This window comes from Castor canadensis, chromosome 2 (genome assembly GCF_047511655.1).
Source record: "Castor canadensis chromosome 2, mCasCan1.hap1v2, whole genome shotgun sequence".
NCBI classification, from domain to species: Eukaryota; Metazoa; Chordata; class Mammalia; order Rodentia; family Castoridae; genus Castor; species Castor canadensis.
Genome location: NC_133387.1, coordinates 202451476 through 202467779, shown reverse-complemented (window position 1 = coordinate 202467779; position 16304 = coordinate 202451476). Strand labels below are relative to the sequence as shown.

General features: G+C 44.2%; 1 protein-coding gene across 1 annotated transcript in view; it reads right to left on the bottom strand.

Annotated features, from left to right (window-relative positions):
• Positions 1-16304, bottom strand: part of Cwc15 (CWC15 spliceosome associated protein homolog) — a 74939-nt gene that overhangs the window by 58065 nt on the left and 570 nt on the right. Inside the window, exons 2-3 of the mRNA XM_074066878.1 lie at positions 12055-13212; positions 10993-11380 (exon numbers count right to left, since the gene is read on the bottom strand). The gene's annotated coding sequence lies outside the window, so the exon portion shown is untranslated. The remainder of the gene's footprint in view (positions 1-10992; positions 11381-12054; positions 13213-16304) is intronic.

Below are 16304 nucleotides of genomic sequence, written 5' to 3'. Positions count from 1 at the left end.
CCTTTCCTTGCTTTTTTGTTTTTATTTGACACTTTTGTCATCTTCATTTGTATTTCTAAAAGTATTGCTTGATTTTTATTGCTTATTGTTTTTTCTTTTGAGACAGGGTTTCCCTTTGTATGTAATCCAGGCTGGCCTTGAGCTTTCAATCCTCCTGCCTCAGCCTCACCAGTGCTGGGATTATAGGTGTGCACCACCAAGTTTAGACATTTTAATTGTTTTTGAGTTTTATGAAAATGGAATCATTTTATAAGTGTTTTGTGTGTTCTGATTCTTTTGCTCACTCTTTTGCTTTTATTATTCTCTGTATTGTTAAATATGGCTGAGGATTTTTCCTTTTGTTGATGCTATATAGTATTTGTGTGTGGAGGCACTGGGGTTTGAACTCAGTGCTTTATGTCTGCAAAGTAGGCGCTCTACTGCTTGAGCCACGCTTCCAGTCCATTTTACTCTACTTGTTTTGGAGATGGAAGTCTGAACTATTTGCCCTGACCTCCCAATCTCAGCCTCCCAAGTAGTTAGGATGACAGGTGGTAACCACCGGCACACACTCTGTCGAGTATTTTACTTAAGAAAAAATCATTATTAAATTTCTACTGTTCTGTTGATGGACGTCTGAGTTGTTTGCAGGTTGAGCTATTTTGAATAAGGAAGCTATGAGTATTTGCAGATTTACACTCTGATGTACATGTGTGCACACATTTCATGTATCAACCCATGAGTGCAATTGCTTGGTTGAGATCAGGACATTTGATTTTTTTTTTTTTTGAGGTTCTGATATTTGAACTCAGGGACTTGCACTTGCTAGGCAGGCACTCTAACATTTGAGCCATGCTTCCAGCCCAGGACATATTCAGTTTTAGTCGATAATTTCCAACTACTTTCCAAAATAGTTATAGCAATATAGACTCTCATCAACAATGGATGAGAGTCCCAGCTGCTAACAGTTTCAAGGTCACACTCCATCCTCTGGTTCTTACTTATCTGTATGATTTAGTTCCCTGAGCGATACACTTTCCTGCTCAATGACTGGCCTTTTCATCTACTCTATGACATCTTTGACCAGTTATCTGATGAGTTTGACGTGTCACTCTAATGTAGTTACATTTACCAAAACTTCTTGTGATTAGTTTTTTTATGTGTCCTGTTCCCTACCCCAAGGTCATAAAGACAGTTTTATATAGTCTGCTCTATACTCATTACAGCATTGCTTTCACCATTCAGGACTTTAACCTACTGGAATTAATTTTTTGCATGGTATGAAGTAGGAATTCAATTTAATATTTCCTATGTGGGCACCAATTTCCCCTGCACTATTTATTGAAAATTCCCACCACTCTCCACTATGCCACTTCTGTCACGTATTTCTTCCCAGGCTTGAGTTAGTTTACTTCTGATTGCTACTCATTTCCATTTGTATTTTTTTCTGTACCTGTACTGAGACCATGCTGTTTCAATTACTTTAGATTTTTAATAAATCTTTTTCTCTAGTAGCAAGCTCTCCTGTCCTTTTTATCATCAAGACTACCTTGGTGCTGGGCATAGTGGTTTGTACATATAATCCCAGCTATTCTGGAAGAGATCAGGAGGATTGCAGTTTAAGGCCAGGCTGGGCAAAAATTTCGTGAGACTCATTTATCACTACCCCCACCACCACCCCCATCTCAACCAACAAGCCAGTAATGGTAGCTCACAACTGTGATTTCAGCTATGTAGGAGGCATAGGCAAGAGGATTATGCTTTGAGGCCAGTCTCAGGCAAAAATTCAGAAACCTACCTGAAAAATGACTAAAGCTAAAAGGGCTAGAGGCATGGCTCACATGGTAGAGTGCCTGCCCAGCAAGAGAAAGGCCCTGAGTTCAAACCCCAGCCCTGCAAGACTGTCTTGGTTATTCTCAGCTCTCCCCTTCCAGGAGCAGTAGATGATAAGGGGGAAGTGGGAGCAATTCTGCCCCTGGAAGATTTTCTCTTCTCCAGAGTGGCTTAGAGACATACTGAGTAAGCTACAAAAACCGTGGTTGACTTATAATGGCTCTACACAGTTGTCACAGCCACCTGTCTATAACCGAGCTTGCTCTTTTCTTTCTTAACAATTACTTGCCCTCCAGGGAACTCCCTGGAGGCATAAGTGAAGGTTGAGAGTAGGCAATGGTGTGGCTAGAGAGTGTAAGTCACTTCTGTGAGATCCGCTAGTGCCTTAAAAACTTATCCTATCCTGGTTATTTTTATCTCATTTCTGTTTGGTGGTAGACAGCTGATTGGTGTGCCCGAGTGCAGTTTGATGGGTCAGTTGTCACCTGGTCCAGGACAGGAGGATGAGACCATGTGGTCACCTACTATGCTATGGTCAGTTTTTTGGTCTTCCAGGGCCTAATTTCAAGTCAGGAGCTTCCAGTGAAAATGCAGCAAAGATTTGCTTCGTATCCTCAGAGTGGTGGATTTGTTTCATGTGGAGATCATGTTAAAATGGAGATCCAATTCAGTAAGTTAGGACTGGGGCTGAGATTCTACATGTTCAACAAAACCCCAGTACTGTTGACCATAGGCCATTCTTTGAGTTTGAGGATGCAGAGACTCCATTGTGATTCTCCTGTGGACCATTATGGTCTCAATCAGTGGTTCCCAAGGCATGGGTCCCTTTCCCCCAGTCAGTACCATCTGCGAATTTGTTGAAAAGCATATTTTAGGGTCTCACATGTAAGGCATCTAGATTAGAAACTCTGGAGCAACACCCAGAAATCTGTTTAACAAGTCCTCCAGGAGATTTTTAACTGGAGTGAATTAACTTCTTCCTCTCCCTGAGACTTGGATTCTTCATTTTAAAAATGGGAAGGATAAACCCACTTCACAGATTGCTGTGAGGAGCATATTAGTTAAGCCATGCAAAGAGCACCATTTATATAGTAAGGGCTCAATTAGCCCTAAGTATCACTTTATCTTTTTTTTTTTTGCTTGTAGTATTGGAGTTTTGAACTCAGGGCCTCACACTTACCGGGCAGGTGCTCTACCAATTGAATCACACTCCTAGCCATGTCAGTATTTGGATAGGGACTCTAGTTTTGTCCAGACTGGCCATGGACTACAGTCCTACTACCTTCACCTTTTTTGTAGCTGGGATTGCAGGCATGAACCACCATGCCCAGCCCATCACTTTGTCTTGATTCGTCTTTAGGGACCTCCCAGGAATGGGCTCTTCCTGGATTTTGGAAAAGTCTTCATCAAAGTAAGGGAGAGTTTAGAAGAGTGAAAATAAAGGGGCAAGAACAAAGTGACCCTGTGATTCCATCTGGGAAGGAAGTTGGAAGATAGTCCAAGGACATTAAGATGAGAGCTTTGTATGGTAGTGGAGGCGTGAGTATATAAGTCTATGTGTGTGTGCCAGGTGTCTTCTTCCCTGCAACAAGAAGTGAAGCTTGTTCTCTCCTTGGAGGTGCAAGGAAGTGGGGAGTAGGGAGGATCTAGGTCCCTCTCTAGTGAGGATAGAGATGGTAGATAGGATGAAGGAAGCTATGAATTGGGGCCAAGTTTGTGGGGTGTACTGCAGGCATACTGAAAGTACACCTGGGGAAGGCTTCCTGGGCCTAAGAGGTCTGGGGACTCCACTAAGACAAGACCTGTGCTATTCCTCATCAAGTGCTGTGTGGACATTCAGAGATGTCCCTCTTTCTTCTCAGCATAATTAGATTTGGAGGGAGGTTCCAGATGTCTGTGGAACACCCCTCATAGGGCTGACTCTTACAGCTTCTTCTATGAGATGGGCCAAGATGGGCCTTGTACTATGGATTAGTTGATGTCTTTAGGACTCTGAGGTGTCTGTTGACCAAGGAAGACAATCAGATCTGTCAGTGGTGATCATGGGTAGAGAGACTTCTCCATAGTTGTAAGCAGAATTATGTGGACCTTTTGCAACACCTCAGCTAAAAAGTGAAGAGGCTTAAGCATCTATAGTGGAGGCCACTACTAAAGGACTTCATACTGCTGAGCTGAGTCTCAGGTGGTTGCCATAGAGCAGAAGCATTTTGACTTAGCCCTCCTGAAAAAAATACAGCTGTATACTCTGAGTCCCCATCGCTTTACCTCTGCCTCCCTCCTGCACAGCCTGGACTCCCCTCAGTAACCAGGGCCAGATTGCCTGGGCATAAACTGCTCTCTGCATCGTGCAGCTGTGAAACCACCTTCCCTGGCATGGCTTTGAGCTACAGAGACTTCCCTTCCTCCTCATCAAAGAGGTATGTGACTCCCAGGAAAGTCTGACTCTGCTCATCCATTACAAACACCCTTCCATCCCTGGTATGAGGAATTCCAGAAGGCAATTACTCTGGACAGACATAATGATTCGCTGTTTCACTTTTCTTCCTTCCCCATCACATCCCAACAGCCTATTATTTTTCTTTTAATGGTGAAGTAGTAAATGTCAGTGCGGTTGATGTGGTTTTTACATTTTCCCGCCATCTACAAGGAAGCAGTCCTGATGCCTGCTGAGAATCAGTGTACAAAGTTGATTCTGAGGTGTGATGTGTTCAGTAATGCAAACCGTCCCTCGGTCACTGCTTTCTCCTTTCCTGCAGTTAGTTAGAGAGGAAAACAGGACTCAGAGCCAACAGAGGGTCTTTTGCACCTGGGCTTTGATACTTTCTAGTCATATGCCTATAAGCAAAAAGAAATCACTGATTTCTCTAAGCTGAAGTTACAGTGTAGGATTTTTACGAAGACATTGTATGATATGAATGGAACCGTCCTGCAGGAAACAGTCAGTGAATGTGAGGAAAGAAGGACGTCTATGTACAAGCGCAAGGCCAAGGGCATCCTCTCATTCACGTTCCTTCTGTCACACTCACTTCAGCATTGGCCTCATCACCATGCCCACAGGCTAACCCAGTCTTTTTTGTAATGATAGACTTTATTTTTTTTGCAGCAGTTCTCAACACAGTTGAGCAGAATGTATAGCTCCCCCATTCCCTTTCCACAAGCACATTTTCCCTCAATATCAACGTCCTGCCAGAATGATCCATCTGTTACACGTGATGAATCTACATTGACACATCTTTATCACATCTGTCGCCTGTGATGGATCTACCTTGACACATGTTTATCGCCCCAAGTCCATACTTTACGTTAGGGTTCAGTCCCACCGCAGCATATTCTAGGGTTTGGAAAAATGCACAATGATATGTATCCATCTTACTTGTCATAGGGAACAGTTTCACTAACCAAAAATCCTCTTTGTTCCATCTGTCCGCCTCTCCCCAAATCAGCCTTTTTAATTGCTTCATAGCAGGGCTGGGAGAGTGGCTCAAGTGGTAGAGCGCCTATCTAGGCTCTGAGTTCAAACTCCAGTACCACCAAAATAAGAGTAACAATAATTGCTTTATAGTTTTGCACTTTTTAGAATATCCCATAGTTGGAGCCAGGCATTGTGTAGCTTTTTCAGCTTAGCTATTTTCATTTAGCAGTAAGCAACTTTATCTCTATCTTGTGGCTTTACAGATCATTTCTTTTTATTAATGGATAATACCCCATTGCCTGGATGTGTCCATTTTTCTACCCATTCACCTACTGAAGGTTGTCTCTAAGATTTGGCAATTATGAATAAAAGTGGTATAAAAATCATGGTGCTGGTTTTGTGTGGATGAAAGTTTTCAGTTTATTTGGGTAAGTATCAAGGACTCAGCTGCTAGGTTACATAAGAGTATGTTTAGTTTCGTAAGAAATTGCCAAACCATCTTCCATCTATTACTTCTACTATTCTTTTTTTCTTAGGATGTACCCACGTATTTGTACAAAAGGTCACTCATGCTTATTTGCAAATTCAACTCCTTGTGGTGTTTGGCCTTGTTGCAATGTTACCAGGGCAAGGTCAAGATTTCATAAACATCCAGGAGCCAAAAGACCTTTCTTTAGAACTCCTACACTGGCTTGTTGAGTAATCTGTCAACAAATGCACTGTTTCCTCTGGTGCTCCACTTCTTATTTAGGTAACGGGAACTCTCAGCCACTTCGCACCTGTGCTAGAGTTGACACACAGGTTCAGAGCAGCACACAGAAGCAGAATAAGCAATAACTTCTTAATCGTTATAAAAAAATCACTAAACAATTGTAAATTATAAGTAAGTAAACAAAATAAACTGAACTTGAATGCACACATGGAGAAACTGGCATTTAGGTCTTGAGACTTCTCTAAGATTTATTAAACATTTTTAGTAATGGATTTCATCTAGTTATCTGGTCACTCTGAATTATACACAAAGATTAGGCTAGCTAGCTAACTTATTCTTTATTTTAGCAGTTGTATATGGATATTAGAATAATTGCACTACAATATTTATTTCAATGGGCTGAGGCCACATATGGAGGCAAAGGTCTCCCCACCCCCCCAGTGGCTTTTTGTTGCTGTTACCTATCATTGTAATTGCTGGGGCTTGGCTACAGAGATCAGTGGGAAGGAAGCCAATTGGAGTTGATCAGAACCCTGGCAAGGAGTGGCCTGGTGACTCCACTCTGCTCCCAGACATTCTCTTATTGCTCCTCACAGCTGCAGGGCCTGCCTCAGCTCCTTCAGTGACAGCAAGGGTGACAGGTCAAGACCCTTCTCCCTAACCCTCAGCAGGAGGTGGATGCTATAGAGATAAGCAAATTCAGGTAGAGCCAAGGAAGAGCACAATGTGGAAGAAGGGGTCATTATCAGAGGTGCCACCCCACAGAAACAGAGTATCTGCATTGCTGGTTTCTGCACTCTCTTACTTCGTCTCTATAGTCTTGGTATCTTATTCCTAATTATTCAGGGTTCTGCACTCCCATAAGGACTGTATCTACCCAGGCCTGTCAAGTTTAGAGAGCATCTTTCCTGCACTCATCAAAATCCTTTCCCAGTGCCATCTGTCTTTCAAGAGTCACATGGCTTCTGTCCATGTATTTCAGGTCCATTCAATAATTAAACAAATGTTTACTGAGAACCTACTGTTTACCAAACACGCTGTTTTTGGAATTGTGGAAACACCGGCGAAAAGGACAGTTTTGATTCTCTTGGTGTCATTATGTACTCTACAGTCTTGTTCTAAAGAGTGACACAGAAGCTGTGTGTGGTGGTTCACACCATAATCCCAGCACTCAGGAGCCTCAGGCAGGAAGAACATGAGTTGAGGTCAGGAGTAATCATAAGGGCCATGAGAAAACATAAAGCAGAATTAAGAGTTGGGGGCAGCAGGGCTGCCATATTTGGTAGTTAGAGGAGGCCTCTTTGGGATGTGGTCTTCAAGAATGTGGATGTGAGAATGGGCATCTTTATGGGCAGAGGGAGAAGTACAAATGCCCAGAAGTAGAAGCAACAAGACTGGGTAGGAGTGAGGGGATGGGAACCAAGACGGAGATCTGGGTGGGGCGGGGCAGGCACCAATGTCTCAGCTGAGGTTATGCAGACTTCTCCAGAGCACACTGTGTAGTTGGGGTGTTTGGTGTTAGGGAATCTGGAGGTGGAGGGACTTGGGGCTGTACAGCTTTTGAAGTCACTCATAGTTCACAGCCAGCTGTGTAGGTGTCCTGTCTTTCCTACTAGCTACAAATATTGAGAATAGGAACTGGTTTGGTTCTCTGCTTGTGTCAGGAACAGGGTGTGTGAATGACTCACAGGAGGTACTTCATTCCTGCATTGAATTAGACTGGACTCCAGCCATCCCAGCAGGTTCCTGAGTTTTGCTAAGTTAACAGTCCTTTGAGCTATCAAATCAGTGACACGCAGCCCATACCTTGCATTTTCCCAACACTCATATTTGGATAACATGGAGGACCATGAAGCCAGTGTAAAGGAAGGAAGGAGACACGTAGCTCCTGGGGAGAATGAACCAGGGATTGTCTAGAGAAATAGCTGCCAGGTGAGGTCAGCTGTGAGAGTTGAACACGCTTTGGATTTGGAGTGGGAGGCTCCACACAGGAAAACTCCAGCTCCAGGTGAGAGTAGTATTTTAGGAAAGTATTAGGATGAGGAGTTTGCAAAGATCTTAGGATTCATTTCCTGTAAGTTTCAAAGGTCTACCAAATAATTTTCTCCCACCTGAGACACTCCTTAGCACTTAGTGAGGTGCTCACGCCACTTGGGGTAACATCATCTTTACTTGTACTTACAAATGCTCATCTAAGATCCTGAGTACTTTATCATGTCTGAAGCTTGCTTCATTTATTAAACCTGATTTGTGTTTTCTTTGTTTTTTGTGTGGTGGTGGTCCTGGGATTTGAACTCAGGGCCTTGTGCTTGCTAGGCAAATGATCTACCATTTGAGCCATGTCTCCATCCCTTTAAACCTGATTTGTACATCGATGACTTAATGCATATTGTTGTTTGCCTGAATAAATGACCAGAAACTACAAATACAAACGGGAAAAAGTTTCCAGCGTCCTAAGAAACAGCTAAATAAATAAGCCATTGTTTCACATTCACTATCTTTTAAAATACAATAGCTGATTCTAAGCAGGACGCTGTAATAAGGCGAAGCGCCAGAGAACAAACGGCTTCTCATATTCCAATGCCACACTTCCACATGCACTCAGCATGGACTCTTGATCACTCTTCCATCCACCCAGCGCTGAGTACTAGAGGCTAAGGGTAGAACCTGATGTGGACTCCAGAGTCTCCTTAGATGGAGACACAAACAAGCAGCCAGGCAGTGTGCCCATGCCACAGCTGCTCCTACGAAACCATAGCCATACTCAGGCTCTCTCCAGGCTGCTGGGTTACAGCCCCTGAAGAAAAGCACGCAGTCTCGAGTTTAGGGCCAAAGACACAGGGGCTCTGAAAGCCGCTTCATTCTGTCTCTGGCTCTCAGTAATAGCCATCTTGAGCGCTTTTTTCTAATGGTGCCTGACAAATGGACAGAGGCCACTTTTCTTGGAAGTGATGCAAGGCATAGGATGAGCCTGCAGGAACCTGGGAACTGGCTTTGATTGGCCTGGCCACATTGACTGCTTTGCACTAGGAGGTAGATGTGACTTATTGTTGAATCCCTCCCTTCCTCTGTCCACAGCATTGTTTCCTGGGTCCTTTAGGGAGTGGCACCATTCACATTCCATTTCTTATTCTAGTCCCTCCTCCCACTATCTCCCCCTGCCATAAATGGAACGAACATTCTTGTGTTGAAACCCCACTGGTAGGTCAAAGGATAGAGTCTTCCTGAATGGAATTAGTGCCCTTAGAAGAGAGGTGAAAGAGACTTCTCTCTGCTGTCTGAGGCTACGGGAAGAAAGTGGTTCACAAACACCTTGCCATTCTGCCACCCCAAACGAGGATCAGAACTCTGATGAACCAATGTTTAAGCCACCAGCCTATGGTGATTTGTTTTTGAGGCCCGAGGTAAGGCATCTACCAAACTGCTTGCTTAAAGTTCATACTGGCAACTCGCAGAGAAATGAAAAAAGACAGAGGGTAGAGGGACAGGGAAAGACAGTCACTGCTTTATGATGGCTGCAATGTGCCAAGAACCCTGGTAGAACTTTGCACGCATCATTCCCTTCCTCTAACAAGAGCTTAGTCTGTAGAATAAGGTAAAGTTTGAACCCCAGCTCTGCTATTCACTCAGGAAGTGACTCATAAGTCTAAAGCCCCAGCACACACCCTGCTCTCTACCCAGCTCTATGCTTCTGAGCCATGTGGCCTTGTCACACTGCTTCATGTCTGTGCGATTTCACTTCCTTGTCCCTAAAATGAAATTGAAATAAGAGTACCCAACAACGAGGGTGGTTGTGAATATTAAACAATATCTAAACAATGAGTATAGATACAAAGTGTCTGTCCCCTGAAGACTTGTGTTGAATACTGTCTCTTGAAGACAGCAGTGTTCAGAGTTGGGACTATTGAGGGATGACTGCATCATGAAGGCTCGGACTCTCATGGGCCAATTGCATGGATGAGTTCATTGTTTATTCAGCTATTCAGAGGTAGATCAGCTGAGGAAGTTGGTCACTAGGGTATATTTTGTCCCCAGCTCTTTGCTAGCTCTCTCTCTCTTTCTTGCTCAGTCTCTCTGCTTCCTAGCCACTATCAAGTAAGCATTTTGCTCCACCATGCCCTTGCTCCATGACGGTCAACCTTGTCACAGGTCCAATAGCAATGGAGCCGACTAACCATGGATGGAAACCTCTGAAAGCATCAGTCAAAATAAATCTTTCCTGTGTTAAGTTGATTTTCTCAGGCATCTTGTGACTGTGACAAAAATCTGACTAACACAATAAATAAAACCCTATCTTTTTTTTTTTTTTGTGGTACTGGGGTTTTAGCTCAGGGCTTTGGGCTTGCTAGGCAGGTGCTCTACCACTTGAGTCACTTCTCCAGCCCTTATATTTTACTTATTTATTTATTTTTTTGAGGAAAGATCTCAGGTTGGCCTCTAGCTTGAAATCCTCCTGCCTTAGCCCCCCGAGTCCTGGATTACAGGTGAGTGACCACCTCACCTGACTAGTAAAACAATTTGAGTAATAACCAGCACAAGGTTAGAACAAGTAGTTGTTTTGCATCTTTTTGTTGCATATTTTAAGAGGGTAACTTCAGCACAGTGTTTGGCAGGAAGAAACACACAATGAATTATTGATTTATTGTTACTGTTAGTTAATTATGTTTAATATTTCAATAGTAATATTATTACTTTAACTATTCCTGTTACTTAGGACTCAGAGGTGTCACCTCTGTTGTCTTTTCTACTAAAGAACGTGAGAAGAAAATAGCAAAGCCAAGGGCTCTGGCTCCTTCTGTGCACGGTATGGGGAGGATCCTCACCAGGGCCTCACCTGGAGGATCTTTGGGTGAGTCATGGGCAAGTATTAAGTTTGGGAAGCATTGCTGCAGCAAATGCTAGAGGTATCTGTATGTCTGGTTCTCAACTGTGGTTTCCATTGGAATCATATTTGAAACACACTGTCTAAACACTCCCCCCTCAAAAATTTGTTTCAATTGGCTGGATTACAAAAACTTAAAAAGCTCCCTAGGTAACACGAGCTGAGTTCACTCACCCGGCATGTGGTCCGTGAGGAGTTAGGCGGTAGGTTCCATTTCTTCAGCAAGTGCCAACAAGAGTTCTGGTTTGTTTAGCTTCTTTTCAGGCTAAAGGAAAGTAGAAGTACAGAAGGACACGGAAGCACATGGTTTTCCGTCCCTGCCCCCTCCATTCCTCAGTCTTCGTTCCAGCCACCAGGACACATGACCAGCTGTCTCCTCCCACGTTTCTGCTTCCTTTTGTTGCAGTGGACAGCATCCAGGCTGCGTTAGTTGACCTGTGTCTCGCCAAGTCACTGTGCTGATGGGGCTTGGCTTTTCTGCAGTAGAAGTTCGTGTTTCCTTGAAACAAGGCCTTTCTCCTTGAATCTTCTGCTCCTGACCACTGGGCACAGGACCCAGTTGCTGTTTGGGTGGAGAAAACCCAGTCAGAGATCACTTCTCAACTTCTCATGTCACGTGTTTGATCCCTGGTGGAAAATCCAAATTCCCACCAGGTCAGGCAAATTATCTAAGAGAGTCTCCTGTGAAGACTGTGGTTCTTGCCCTTCCCAAGGTGGGGCAGGAGGAAGTTGTTATATAGGAATTAGTGTCACGTGCCCGTAATTTCCTGAATTTTCAAAAGAGTTGGAAACTTGGAAGTGTAAGGAAAAAGTTTTGAAGTTCAGTGTTGGTAGCTAATTTGAATAACCTTAAAAGCCCAGTGGGCCACATGAAACATTTCCAGAGGCCAGAGAAGACTTACTGATCTCTGAGGCATGCTTGATAGTATTTTTATTTATTTATTTTTGCTTTTGTTTGCAGTACTGGGGTCAAATTCAGGGCCTTGCACATGCTAGGAAAGCACTCTATCCCTCTACTTTCCCCACCCTTGGTTGTTTTTCACAGCTCAGGCTAGCCTTGCACATGCCACACTCCTGCTTACACCTAACAAGTTCTGGGATTACAGGCAGGCACCAGCACACTCGTCATTCTAGGTATTCCAAATAGCCCATTTTGTTTGGAAAAGTTCCCTGAGACTTGGCAGCTAACCGAAATGATCTTGCTCTACCTTTGGCACTGGTAGGAAAGTAAGATACCTGGAATCTTCTGAGTCACGTAGCCAAAAGTTTTTAATTAAGGTGAATTGTTCCAGGCTTGTTAGTTTGGTAAGGGCCCGACACTGTAGAACTCATGCAGAGTTATGCTATATTCTGTTGGAAGAGAAGAACAGAAGGAAAGAAAAGAAGATTATACTCTCTAGTCTTCTTTTCTTCCTTTCCTCCCTCCACTATGGCACCCCCTCCCCTGCAGAACAGAGGGCACCAGCGCTTGACAGAGCTTCTTGTTCAGTGCTGCCACATCTCTGAAAGTGACCAAATGTTTCTCCCTCAATATTCTCTTTATACAAGATGATGTAACTTGTGTTTGTTGCTAATATTAGATTTGTAACAGATGCCCTCATTGTTGGGTCCTGGGTAACTGCAGAGCAGATTACAAATCCAAAGACAAAGCCTCAAATGCCCAGAGCCCAGTGACTTTAACAGGAGAGCTTGCTGCCAGGACAGGGGCTCATGAGCCTGGGGTGAGGGGAGACCCAGGAATACAGCCCACCACATAGATGGCGTTAGAAATGGCAGAGCTCAGATTTATACCAAAACCTCCTGATGGCCAAACTGTGCCTTTCCCATTTGTCTGTGCTTCTGGAGTTCTCTTGCGCTTCCCCAGTGCTAGAATAAGCAGACTGAGACAGAAAGGACTTAGAGATAGCACTCGGTGCTTTGCTTTTGTTCCCCTAGTGATAAAAATAAATTTGTTTAAATTGTGTTCGATTCATAAATAATAATGAAATGGATACTTGGGCAGAAAGGTTTCCGAAATAATGTTTAAAGTTCTGTGTTGAAAATAGAAATGACCTGGTGGAGAGCTTAGATTGTGGGTTCCAGGAAGGTGTGAATGTTTCATTCACTCTGAGTCCACTAAGGGTAAATAAAATTAGCACTGAGCCTGGCCCACAAGTCGTTTCTCAAATTTACTGACTGAATGAGTAAGTCTCTCCTGTGTCCTGTCAGCATTCAGAGGAAAGAGACCCTCTTGAACGGGAAGGCCTAAGGGCAGAGACCGAGCCTCCTCCTCCCTCTGAGCAGACTGGGGTCTTCAACAGCACAGCAGATATCAACAGTTTTAGGCAGGGGAGCCCAGCCAGGTGTTGTCCCACGTGCGAGAAGGTAGCATCAGAACCTCCATGAAGTTTTGTGCTGTAAGAAGAATGAAACAGTGTTTTGGCATGCTAAGAACACCAGTGAGAAGGAAGTAAGTAATCCTGGGAGTTTGCCTACAGGCTATAGGTACTAAATTTACGGTGATTTCCAAACCTCAACTGAATTTAGTATTCTTTATTTTTAAAAAGTGTCAGTCAACCTCCTGGAATGCTCAGCCATCTGAGTCTTTCACTCAGGCCTGCAGGGGTGGGTGGGGAACAGTTTCTGTATGAACACACCCTTGTGTTTCTTCTATGAGTTCTGAAGTTTCCTAATAGTACATTTTCATTTCTTGTGCTAAAGCGATAATAACATTCACCATCATAACTACTTTTAAGTGTGAAGGGTACTTACTTTGTTGTGAAACAGATCTCAAGACCTTTTTCAGTCAGGTGTGGTGGCTCACACCTGAAATCCCAGCTACTCTGGAGACAGAGATCAGGAGGATAATGGTTCAGGACCAAAAAGTTAGAGAGACCCCCATATCAACAAAAGAAGCCAGGCACAGTGGCCTGCGGCTGTCTTTCCAGATATGCAGGGAGGCCATAGATAGGAGAATTGTTGTCTGAGGCCAGCCCCAGGCAAAAAAGCAGGACCCTATCTGAAAAATAACCTAAAGTAGCCAGGCGCTGGTGGGTCACATCTGTAATCCTAGCTACTCAAGAGGCAGAGATCAGAAGGATGGTGGTTCAAAGCCAGTCCTGGGCAAATAGTTCATGAGACCATATCTGGAAAAAGCCCATCACCAAAAAGGACTGGCAGAGTGGCTCAGGCCTTAAGAATGCCTGCCTAGCACGCCTGAGGCCCTGAGTTCAAACCCCAATGCTGCCAAATAAGTAAGCAAATAAATCAATAAATATATAAATAAAAACTTAAAGCAAAAAGGGCTGAGGCATGGCCTAGCCCATCTGCCTTCCAAGTGTAGGGTCTTGAGTGCAACCCTCGTACCACAAAGGAAAGCTTTTTCCATCTTGCAAACCTGAATCTCTATACCATGAAACAGCAATTAACATTATTTTTAAACATCAACCAAAGCTCAGCTTTGCTACAAGAAGTGAGTTCCACCCACAATCTCACATCAGTTGACTCAATCTGCTGCTTGTGCATCAACCACAGTCTTGATCCAGTAACTACTTTCTGCCTCCCACCCCTGGGCGAGCCAAGCAGGCTCAAGGCTTGCTCATTATTAGGACAATACACCAGGATTTCCAACCAAATAAGGACTTCTCAGCTTCTCACTCTCTTAGGAAGCCACATGGAGTTAATGTCTACTATTTGTCAACTCCTTCGTGTAGAGACTCTACAGAGAGGACACCCTGCCAAAGACATGGCGCCGGGGTCCAGAAGGTCATGTTTATTCTAGTCTATGAGCCATGTTTCCACATGTCTCCTAAGCAAGCATTATTTTCCACCCTTCCCATTGTCTTCCTGAGCTGCTCCTCTCCAGCTTGGCCTTGGTGATTCTTCTTTGCCCCTTAGAGCTCTGCTCACCCCAGGGTTGTGATTGCTTGTCTGTGTGTCCTTCCTACCATGCTTCACATTCTGGAATGCAAAGGTCTGTGTCAGTCCTGCTCTGGTGGAGCTAAACACAGCATGAACTCAATGGTACAGACTTGCTGGCATTGCATGAAGGTTCCCCTGCCTCATCCTTCCCTGGTCTAAGGCAGAACAGATGGCAGAGGAGTGTGTGTGTGTGTGTGTGTGTGTGTGTGTGTGTGTGTGTGTGTGTGTGGTGGTACTGGATTTTGAACTCAGGGCCTTGCATTTGCTAGGCAGGCGCTCTACCACTTGAGCTATACCCCCAGTCCAAGTGTGTTCTCTGGAAACTGCCTCCTATTTTACAGACTCAGCTTCCAGATTAGATGTGGAGAAGAAGGCAAACCTGGGAATCAAAGACCTGCTTCAAATCTGGCTCAGGACTCACTAATGATGCCACCTCAGGCAACTGTCAATACACTGATGCTCAGCCCCTCAAGAAGCACCTGGGGCAAAAAGATTAAATAATAAGATGTCATAAAGCCAACAGTAGGCACTCTGGCTCCTTGTCTACTTCCACCACCCTAGTCTAAATTACCTTCTGTCACCTAGATTATTTCAATTGTTTTTGTTTTGTTCTCATTCATTCTGGACCACTCCAAATCTACCAGATTGCTCAGAAACCAAATGTGATTGTGCTACTACAATGAAAGAGTAAAATCCTCAACATTTTTTTTTGGGGGGGGTGGGACTGGGGTTTAAACTCAGGGCTTCACACTCGAAAAGCAAGTGCTCTACCACTTGAGCCACACCTCCAGTCCATTTTGCTCTGGTTATTTTGGATTTGGGGGTCTCCTGAACTATTTGCCTGGGCTGGCCTGGAACCATGATCCTCCTGATCTTAGGTTCTCACGTAGCTAGGATTACAGGTGTAAGTCACTGGCACTGGGTCTCAACATGATTTTTATTTTAATTTATTTGGGACGGGACTTGCCGTGTACCCAGGTTGGTCTGGAACTCAAAATGCACCTACCTCTGCCTCCCATGTGCTGGGATTTCAGGCATGTCCCACCACACCACACCCAGCTACTCAACAAGATTCCTTTCCTGATGTTCTTTCTAAACTGCAGGTCACGGCCATCAGTGAGTCACCACCAGCACTTAGAGCAGAAATGCTAGATTGCAACAGCAAGGCTAAGTAGAATGTAAGTAGAATAGAACAAGTTCGCAGTGGTAGGTTAAGAATTGTTTGATATGTTTGTCATTGTTTGAAGGCCCTGGTCTCTTATACCCTGAATCACATGACCCCTGGCTCCCAGCCCCGTTTTCTGTGATTTCCCCCTAGTTCTCTGTGCTTTGCCTACACCAGCCTTCAAGTTCCTCTGCCAGATCAGGGGAAGACCCCTCAGCACAGCTCTTTTTCTCTTTAACGTCAATGTCCTCCTCCATGTCTCAATCAGATGCCAAGGTCTTAGGCGAACTCTCCCAGACTATCTTTATGAGGGATAAGGGTCAGATTGATGGTGTTCTGTCTCATTATTCCTTTTGGTTAAGACAAGCTCTCCCAGGGGCTACTGTCTCACCTGGGCAGAGAGCCCGCTTTTGCCACCATC